This window comes from Meriones unguiculatus, chromosome 6 (assembly GCF_030254825.1).
Source record: "Meriones unguiculatus strain TT.TT164.6M chromosome 6, Bangor_MerUng_6.1, whole genome shotgun sequence".
Lineage (NCBI taxonomy): Eukaryota > Metazoa > Chordata > Mammalia > Rodentia > Muridae > Meriones > Meriones unguiculatus.
Window position 1 is genome coordinate 31392603 of NC_083354.1, and position 10530 is coordinate 31403132.

General features: G+C 50.3%; 1 long non-coding RNA gene across 3 annotated transcripts; it reads right to left on the reverse strand.

Annotated features, from left to right (window-relative positions):
* Positions 1-694: 694 nt before the first annotated feature.
* Positions 695-10530, reverse strand: LOC132654621 (uncharacterized). 3 transcript variants are annotated; one of them, XR_009592267.1, is made up of 3 exons: positions 9786-10518; positions 2932-8402; positions 695-1277 (listed from the first exon to the last, which is right to left on the reverse strand). It is a non-coding gene; the product is annotated as an uncharacterized LOC132654621 (long non-coding RNA). The 3 variants fall into 3 exon arrangements; XR_009592266.1 differs by lacking the exon at positions 695-1277 and adding an exon at positions 1327-2214; XR_009592265.1 differs by lacking the exon at positions 695-1277 and having other exon boundaries at positions 6083-8402; positions 9786-10530.

The window sequence follows — 10530 nt, forward strand, 5'->3', positions numbered from 1 at the left end:
TCTGTCAGCTGGGCCTCTCTGCCCCCCTCCAAGGTGGTGGGGCCCTGGGAAACTGAGGTCACACGGGATATAAACGGAAGGCTCAAGGTGACCTGAGATAACACAATGCTAGGGAAAGGCCTCTAGATGGAAGAGCTCAGTTGGGCCAGGATGTCCTAGCTCCGGTGGGCTGTCCCTAAGTACCAGCCCAGCTTCTAGACAAGCACAAGCTGCGTGCGGAGCTCATGAGCCCAGCTTCCCTACCTTGGGACCTGGCAATGCAGCACACTACGGTTACTATTCATCCTAATTTGCTGCTGTTTTGATACCTGAAGTCCCTAAAACTCTCCTGATCACCGTGATACAGGGTAGGATGACCCAGAGTGCAACCCTCAGGCAGCAAGCCTCTCTGTTCTGTCTCCCCTGGCTCCTCTCCAGGGCACAGGGAGAGTCACTCAGGGCCACCAATTCGGGTGAAGTACCTGTTTGCATAATCCACTTTTCTCCTAGAGCTTTGAAAGTAATTGCTCATTCATCTCTGGAAAAGGAGGCCATTACTGCAATTTGGATCTAATTTAGATGTCAGCCCCGTTTATGAGCCTCGGTTCATTAAGCTGTCCAGGCAAACAGATGGTGCCGATAATGGGCAGTGAACGGTTTGGAGAGCACGGAGATCAGTCAATACAACGATCTGCGCAGCTGCTGAGTGTGGCTCGGCCTCCCAGAAGACGAGCCTCGCCCAGAGTCAGCACATCGAAACAGACCTGTAATTCTGTTGAGACAGTGGGAGACACTGGCTTCCCAGGCACACAGAGGTGAGGGGTGATGAGGAGGGTTCAAGCCCACTGCAGGCTGGGTGTGGTTGCACACCCATAACCCCCGCACTTCAGAGGCTTCAGAGGCCTGTTAGTTCAAGGTCAGTCTGGACTTGAGTGAGACTCTGTCTCAAGAGGGAGAAGGGAAAGCCCTGCTGTAGCTCCAGCAGCTGCCAGTGCAGCCAGCACTGCCGCTCACCTCTGCAGACAGCCTAGGGCACCCAGCCAGGCTTTCAGGGTTTGGGGGAAGCTGAGTGTGCAGGTCACCGCAGGCGCTGCCATGACAGAAACACGGCAACAGCAGCAGTTCTTAATCCGTGCTCGGGAAGCAACACCCACTCATAACCACGGTCCTCGTGGTGTGCCGGCCCTGGTGCAGGTCCCAGCCAGAAAGCCGGGGAGCAAAGACACTCCATTCCCGAAGACTTGAGAAAGTCTTCCACTTCTGGAGACAGAGGCTCTTCCTGCGGAATGGTCTCACGCCTGTGCAGGTGCAGATTATAAAAATCAGCCATTCTTTTCAGTTGTTTATTTAAGACAAGCCTTCCTGCTAGAGAGTCATCATATAACCATCTACAGCTGGATATTTTAAAAAAAAAAAATCTGCCTGCTTGCTGTCTACTGGGGAAATGATGACAAGATATCGGTAACTGTGTGGTGTAAAATTACACCCATTTTACAGTGCTGAGTGTTGAGTGCAGAGCTTTGGGAGTCACTGGCCAAGTGCTCTACAACTGAGCTATGGCCCCAGCCCGCCCCAGCTATCTTTCAGTTTAAATGACTTTGTCATTAGTGTGCACATATTTGTGCATATGTGACGAGAGTGGGCACACATGTGGAGGTCAGGGCCAACTCTGAGAGGTGAGTGCCCTTCCCCCACCTTCACAATGGTTCAGGGACCTAACTCAAGTTGCCAGGCTTTCTCGGTCTTACTGGCACACTCTAATTTTGAAACAGGATTTTGGTGCCTGAGAAGGACTTGAACTTGCCTGACTCAACCTCCCAAGAAGCCAATGTTGTAGACTGCACACCAAACCCCAAGCAACATTACATGCACATGCTGTTAAACCCAACATAAATGTAGCAAAGCCAGGGAAAGAAGCCAGAGACCTTCAGCTTAAACACACCACACTGCCCTCTCCTGGACAACCTGCCACTACTAACTCCACAAAGATCTGGGTGTGCAATCGTGGAGAAGTCAGGAGGCCGAAGGATCACAAGTGATGGCAATTAAGAAAAAAGGCCTGAAGGATGTCTTTCGCAAGTCCGGGTTCGGCCGTGTGACGGGCACAGAGAGCAGGCTGGGTGAAGAGAGTGAGTGCAGGAGGGGTGGGAATGCTTTGCACACTTTTCTTCCCATCCACAGTTTGAAAGAAAAAGAAGAATCAGGCAGGTGTGATGTGGTCCCAGCACTTGGAGGCTGAAACGGAAAGAGTGCCAAGAGTTTGGGCCAGCCTGTGGCACAAGAGACTGTTCCTCAAAGTCAGGAGCACCCGCTGCTCTCCCAGAGGACTGGAGTTTGGTTCCCAGCACCCACACGTGGCTCACACCTGACTACAATGCCAGCTCCAGGGGATCTCATCTCCCCGGCTTCCTTGGGCACCTCACTCATGTGCACACACAGAGACATACACAAACACACACGCAGAGTTAAGAAGAAATAATCTTTAAAAACTGTAATTCCATCCTCTGCTGGCTAATCTTCACTGTCAACTTGGCTGGGCTTAGAATCACCTCAGAACTTAGTGAGGCTCTCTAGGTGTGTCTGTAAGAGTGCTCCTATGGAGGATTAACTGCTGCAAATGAGAGGCTCCACCCAGAAAGCTGGAGGCCTGGAAAGAACAAGAGGAGGGAGGAGAAAACCACAGGAGTGCTGGCATCACCTCTGCCTGCTTCCTGGTCACTGTGGTGTACAGCTCCAAAGCTTGTTGAGCTCCGGTTACCATGAACTTTGACAGGCAAACTCTCCCTCCTTCAGCAAGATTCTGTTAGTGTGTATGTGTGTGTGTGTGTGTGTGTTATATATGTGTTTGCTACACATATGTGCATCTGTGGAGGGGAGGGGTTGCTGTGAACGTGCACTGGCCCATGCAAGCAAGTGTGAAGCTGCCCTCCTCAGCTGGCCCCACCTTATTACCTTAGGCTGGGCCTCACAAGGCCTGGAACTCAAGGTCTCGGCTAGACCGGCTGGATCCCCAGTGCTGTCCTCTCTGGCATAAGGTCAGGGCTTCAGATCCGAGCTGCTGTGCCCGCCTTTTCACGTGGGGCTGGGATGTGAGCTCAGGTGTCCCTGCTGGCATAGCAGGCACCTTACCCACTGAGCTCTCCCCAGCCCCTGATGGCCACCACATCAATGAACGTGTTCAAGTTCCAAGAAGGCAGGAAACTTCTTTGAGGTCCTAACTGGAACCCTACTGATCTTCAAGCATGTCTTCTGATGCCATAACCAGCAGCAATCCTGGGCACTGAGTGAGCCCCAAGTCCCATCTTTTTTCTTCCTGGCACTGACTAGATGTTCTACCGCCTTAACAATAACAAATTTTGCTAAATACATCTGTGAATAAATCAATTCAAGACTAAAATATTTAAAGTATAATATTTTGTTCATGGTTACATAAACACATTAATCTTCCTGCCCTTTTGGCGACTAATGGAAACATTTTCTACATGGCTGACTGAAAGCAGAGTATAAAAATAAGAGATTGTGTAAGCTAGAGACAAAGCCGCCTTTTCTCCACTTCTCTACCAGTATTCCAAACTACTTACAAGTGTCCTGCATTTACAGATTTCATGCACATCTTCAGTAAGAAAATGTAAAAGAAAATTTAAAGTGCAAAGCTCACACACAAATGAAATTGTTGTTTGTAGGTTACCTAGGTAGGACCTAAAGGAATACACAGAGGCATATGCGAATGTGTTCACTCGCTCGCTTGCTCGCGCACCTCCTTGGTGCACCTCGAGCGTGCGCACACACACACCAAGAAGGGAGGCAAGCAGAAATGTCATAATAATGATTGTACAGCATCTATAATGTGCCAGGCACATAAGAGTTTGTACGGCATGTAACATCTACCTATCAGGAGCACCCTGTCACAGAGAAGATGCAGAGGTACCTAAGTTTCTCTCAGTCACACAGCTCAGACCAGATGCACAAACTCAGCCTGTGAGCCCCGTGCTGCTGGCCAATCTAGGCTCTTTCCAGTCCATTTTATCCTTTGCCAAGAACTGCACATGTCCTCTGTTCTCGTCAGCACCCTGCCTGGACATCCAGAGAAAATACTGTCCATCTGAGGAGGCGGGCCAGCGTCTCAGGCAACGCAGGCTGGCCTTCCTTAAGCTTGCTGTGCAGTCAGGGTGTTTCTGAACCTCTGCCCCTGCCGCCTCTACCTCTTGAGTGCTGGGATTAGAGCTGTGCACCATCACACCCCGCCTACGCCGTGCTGGAGACAGAACCCATTCATTGGGTGTGCTAGCCACGCAGTGTCCCAACTGAACTGAGAATTTTCAGAAGGGTCTCGTGTAGCCACACTGGTTTCAAAACTTGCTATTTGGTTTAGGGTGGCTTTACAGTCCAATTCCACAGTGCTGGGCCTGCAGGCGTGAGCCACCTCACCAGCCCTGTCCAACTTCTTTAACAGGCCTAAGGCAACGACTCCCAGCTGTGGCTGCAGCTGCTCCCCACTCTTCCGACTCTGCTTTTATCCGTGTTTCCCTTCCTACTCACAGGCCCCAGCACAGAGCTCCTGTCCCACGGTTCCCTCCGTTCTACGCCAGCTTGCTCTGTAACAACATCTGGATCTCTGCATCCCAGTCATCAGGCCCCTTCGAAGATCCAGTCCTACAGAGTCTTTGCTGACACTGGGCACACTCGGGGTGGTGTGACTATAGAGGTGACCTTTGACACTGTTTCCTCTACTCTGACAGCTACCTAAAATTCCACCCAAAGCACCTGTAGACTTTCTTTCCTGTGGCTATAGACCCATTTCTTCAACCTACTCTGATTAAGTTAGTTCCAGGAAGGAACTAGAGTCTAGTATGGTTCTAGAGTCTGGCCTGGTTCCCGTGACCCAGCCTCCTGTCTGCATTCCCAATCACTGCTAATGGTCAGGGGCAGTTTTCTCAAAAGGTCTGACACACTTAGAACAAAACAAAGCAAAACAAAACCTAATATTTTAAAAGGGGGTACCAAGAACAAGACAATGAGCCTTTAAGCCTGAAGAGACAGCTGAGCCCGGACTCGTTCCCTGGGACCATGTGTAAGCAGCTTCATGGAGCACAAGCCATGGGAGGCTCTTCGCAGAAGGGAGGAAAGTAAGGCCAGCAAGGACCCCTGCGACACCTTTCTTTCTACAAACATGGAGGTAAGTTGGAGTGATTTACAGGAACCTGTGAGATGGACAGGGGTAAAGGTGTTTGTAGCCCAATGATGCAAGCTCCATCCCCAGAATCCACATGGTGAAAGGTTTGTGTTGTGCTCCCTCCCTCTCTCTTACACACACACACACACACACACACTCTCACACACACACACGCACACACGCACAAACATGTATGTCTAAACGATTACCTACAGTGAGGAGAGGGAGATGACGCAGCTTCTGTATGCCCCATCTATTACATCTGAACCAGGACAGCATCTGTCACTGTCGTAACATGGTGTGACATAATGTAGAAGCGCTGTGAAGTCACGTACAGCAGGGCAGCCCTACTGAATCTCCTGGGTGCTGGGTGCTCAGTGGCAGTGACTTGCTTGGCATGGCTAAGGCCCCAGGTCTACACTGCAGAGGAAATCCAAAACCTCCTGAACCACAGCTTTGCACCTCCCAGCCCAGCAGGAGGGTCACATAGGCCATAGGGCCTCACATAGTCTGACAAAACAGAAGCTGTCCCTGGTCATCACAGCAGGTTTAGGTGCAGTGGGCACTTGTCCCAGTTTTAGGGGAGAATTGAGGGGCCCAGAAGAGGACCGGGGTTATTCATGATAACCAAGCAACATCACTAACTCGCCGTGCAACAAATTCCACATTCTGCTCCAGCTAGCTTAAAATGGCGAAGTGTAAATGGTGCAGAGAAGAATAAAGACATATTGGACTGGAGTGACAAGCTCCTGACTTTGTGTCTCTGGACGGATGACACAGAAGAGCTGCGGTCATTGAACACTGCGGCTCTAATAGCCCAAAGGTCGACTTGGTGGTGCATTTCCGCAGTGTCAGAACTCGGGAGGCTGAGGCTAAAGGAAGGCCCAAAATTCAAGGACAGCTTGGGCCACAGGAAAGTACCAGCCTAGCTTGAAAGACAGAACAGTCTTTTAAAAAACAAGATAAGATAAAACCAAGCAAAACGAGGCACACAGTTGCTACTATGGCACTTGGGGCAGCCTTTTGTTCTGTTTTGTTTTTTTGCTTTCATTGTTCATATTTTGTCCCAACAGTCATGAACTAAAGTTTTACTCTGATTAACTCTAACACAGCATCGTCCACATGACGTGTTTAGTAACCACCTTATTACAACTAAAGTGTAAATCAAAAGAAGCTTGGAAGGTGCCAGTCCTTTCTACCAAGGTTTTATGCTACATAAACCTGAGCACTCGACCTTGAGCTGGTTCCAGGGAGGGCTCAATTATCTGGAGTACGCCTGTGTGTCCTCTAAAGCAGCCATTTAAGTTCTCAAAACTGATTATTTCCATAAAAAGAAAAGAAATGGACTGGACAATTTTAAAGGGTTTAAAAATAACTAACACAGCCAGGCACAGTGGCTCACACCTTTAATCCCAGCACTCAGGGAGGCAGAGACAGGTGGACTGCTGTGAGTTTGAGGCCAGCCTGGTCTACAAAGTGAGTCTAGGACAGCCAAGGCTATAGAGAAACTCTGTCTCAAATCAAAACAAAACAAAAACAAAAGCCTAACACAATCTAAATCTTTAGAAAAATGCACAATGTTGAATATGTTTTTGAAACTTAATGTTTATATTTTGTCTCTCTGACTGTATGATCCTTATATAAAATGTTGAATACATGGGGAAATTTTCTTCTAGTTCTTGATTTTTTAAAGTGACTGCCACACCAAACTGCAATCTTTATGTCTATGGGTATTTTGTCTGTGTACCTCATATGGGCCTAGTGCCCAAGGAGGCTGGAAGAGGGCTTGGAGCTGGAACTGGAGTTGCAGACAGTGTGAGCGCCATGTGGGTGCTGGGAATGGGATGCAGGGAACCCAGGTTCTTTGGCAGAGTAGCTCTCCAGCACTGAGGCATCTCTCTAGCCTTATGAGCATGCTCCAACCAAGCCTGGGCTGTCACTGTGCTTACAACCCTCAGGGAAAGGACAGGGCAGCGACATATCTGGGCCTTCTTTCCAGAGGGAGGGTAGGAAGTTGATTTACAATTAGGTCTTTGTAACAACAGCAAAAGTTTGTTTCAAAGTGATTTTCTTAGTTTCTCAGGACTACAAACCCACAGCCTGCCTGGGCAATTTCCTGAGACCTTGTTTCAAAAGAGAGAGAGAGGGAAAGAACCAAAGAAGTTGCTGCTGCTGTCGCTGTTGTAAGAGGGTTGTAGGCACAGCTCAAAGTGTCTGTCTACCCATGCAAGGCTCTGGATTCAATTCCCAATCCCACAGAAAAGACCAAGGGATGATGCAGCTCAGAGGCCTGCAATGGCTACGGCCCGGGGTTCAACCCCCAGCACTGAGGATCGAAATAAAACATGAGCCTTCTCACTTCAAAACTCAAGTCACTTCTAAGTGGATCTGAACAAAGACAGTCTCGCCAAGCAGAATCTAACAGAAGCCCAAAAAGAAAGAGTTTGAGGCAACTGCAGCTTCCACACAGCTCCTTTCAGGGGTCCCGCACACTAATTCTCCTTAAATTACCTATGTGATCTACTATCCCAAGAAAAAAACTCTTCCTACCTACTTAAGAAAATAGTATGTTCCAAAATGAAATTCTTCTCGAATCTGAAAACTCTCCTACTGTTTGGGTTCCCTAATTACAGAAAAAGTTGTCTATTTGCAATCTTGATCTCTGCTGTTTCCCAGCTTTTAAATTTTTGTTTAATTATTAGTTTTCATATTACAGTGTTTTGATGCACGAATGTCTCTGCACCACCCATGCAGCGTCCAAGGGGAGTGCTGGTGCTGCAGGAGCTGGAGGCCCAGGCTGCTATGAATCACACATGCACTGGATGGGCCAAGGCCACATCCAGTTTCTGGTTTCCCTAAAGACTCAGCTGTGTCATGAGATAGTCTGCTGGAAACTGTCTTGTGAGGGGACACGTGATGTTTTGCTGCGAGCTGTATCGTGCTAGGAGCCTATAGGCTTAGGCTTTTCACCAAACCTACTTGATTTAGGGTTCTTCAACGCTCCTTCCTCCCTTTCAGCCTCTGGCCAGAGGCAGGGGAGAAAAAGAAGGTTATCAGGAAAGGGGGTTGTAGGACTTCTTAGAAGTAGTTCCTCAGGTGAGTCCACTCTTCGTTGTCCAGACACCAGCAGTCCAGTCCAAAGGCCAGCACCAAGCAGCAACACCAATCAGCACGATGCAGCAGATCAGGTGAGTCAGCGAGAGCCATACGACTCAGCTGGATTGCCCCGAGTTCTCTGGAACCTTTCTCTCTGTAAAGTCAAGTGTTGAAGCACATAAGCCAGTGCAGTGATGCTGACCCAAGAAGCCCTGGGTCACCTAGATGCAGAGCTGGTTTAAGGTGCAGTGGTTCTACCCAACTCTATGGTTGGAGTGGCAAGTCAGCGGGGTGACATACTGGGATTCAGCCCTAGGGACGTCAGGAGTCCACCCAGTGAAGAGCAGGCAGTGACCTGATCACAGGGCCACAGAGACCCGAAAAGCCCTCCGCTCCCACATGTGGTTTTGCCATGTGGCCTTGCTGGCTGCAGCCCTGTAATTCTCCTTCACACTCCTAAGTGCTGGGCTGTAGGCACCACCACTCCCAGCAATGGCTCCTTTCCTATGACTCAGGCAGGAAAGGTGTGTTATTCTTGGTTCTAGTGGGTTTGCTAAGCTCCTGGGCTTGGTTTCTCTGATATGCTTTTGATATGCCCATGTGACGTGGACTCATCTAACTTGATGGGTTCACAGATGGTGCTTTGTATTTGTGTAAGTCCGTGCCTGTGGTTTGTGCCGCACAGATGGGGGTGATCTGTGCTGTGTGTGGTCAACATCTGGTGGGTATCTACCCAGCCAGGTACGTCACCCTGCCTTAGCAAGTGCTCTGAAAAATGGAGCAAAGTGTAATAGTCAGGGCAGGTAAAGCTCGGCCTCGGGGCGACTGTTCTAGACAGAGTGCAGTTGTCTGAGCAGGGCACTGCTGCTCTCCCACGGAGCAGCTTTTTCCAGTCAGGTCTTTCTTCATCTCCCCCAACTGATTCCTTCTCAGCAAAACTGTGTTCAAGACCCCATACAGAAAGGGTTTCCCTGTAGAGCCCTGGCTCTCCTGGAACTTGGCTCTGTAGACCAGGCTGGTCTTAACTTACAGAGCTCTATCTGCCTCTGCCTCCAGAGTGCTGAGTTTAAAGGGTGTGCCCCCACTGCCCAGCTGAGGGGTTTATTTTAAAGATGTGTTTAGTGTGTACCTTGCCTGGATGTATGAATGTAATGTGTGCATCATACAAACATGCCTAGAGTCCACTGGAACTGGAGTTATGGAAGGTTGTGAGCCAGCAGGTGGGTGTCAGGAGCTGAAGCTGGATCCTCTCCAGAGTAACAAGTGCTCTTATCGCTGGGCCAACTCTCCAGGCCCAAGTGATGGACTGTTATCATGCACAGCATGAAATGTTTCCTACATATGATTTAACTCAAACAATTTTTAACCTGAACTAGGTTCCTGGAACCCATGGTCAAAGGAGAGAACAGGCTCCTTCAAGCTGTCCTCCACATTTGCCAAGTTTTAATATTTGGTCATCACATCTGTTGTATTCGAGGGTGGCTCAGGAGACTAAAGCTATGGAAAGGTCAACCCTCAGGGGATTCAAGGAACTCACAGAGGTTCCAACACGATGGTTCGCTGGGCAAGGACCAGAAAACCCGACACTTCTGTCCCCAGGATTCAAACAGAAGGAGATGCCAGGCAAAGGTTGTCCTCTGACGTCAGCAAACGCTCACACAGATCAGTAAGTGTAATAAAATTACAGTTTAAATAGACGAACACTGAGGTGTGAGGAACTCAGGAAGTTTCAAGGTTCAGCAGGCTCCTCCTCCCAGTTTACACAGTAAAAAAGCGAGAAGAACCCCTCCGGCACAGCGCCCCACGCCGGGGAGGGGCGCGCAGGCGGGGTGCACTGCGGTTTGACGTGTGTGTGTGTGAGTGTGTGTGTGAGTGTGTGAGTGTGTGTGTGGGTGAGTGTGTGTGAGTGAGAGTGTGCGCGTATGCGCGCGTGGAAGCCTTCCTTCGGTCTGTGGAGGCGCTCGCTCCTCTCCGGAAGTCACGCACCGCGGCGCGCCCTGGACACAGGCGTTCCCACGGCCGCTGTCACCCCGGAAGCTGGCTGCCCCGGAGACTCCTCCTCCTGCTCCGGCGAGGTCGCCACTCGCGACCACCGCCCGCTCCGGGGCGGGGAGCCCCGACGGCGCATGCTCCCTCCGCGGGAGCCCCGCCGGGCGCGCCTGCGCGTGCGCGGGGCGCGGCGAACTGGTCGCTCGAGGCGACCGGGACCGGAGGCAGCGGCTGCCAGGCGGCCCCGCACCAGCGCGGCCACCCAGGCCTCACGTCCGACACGAACCGCGCGT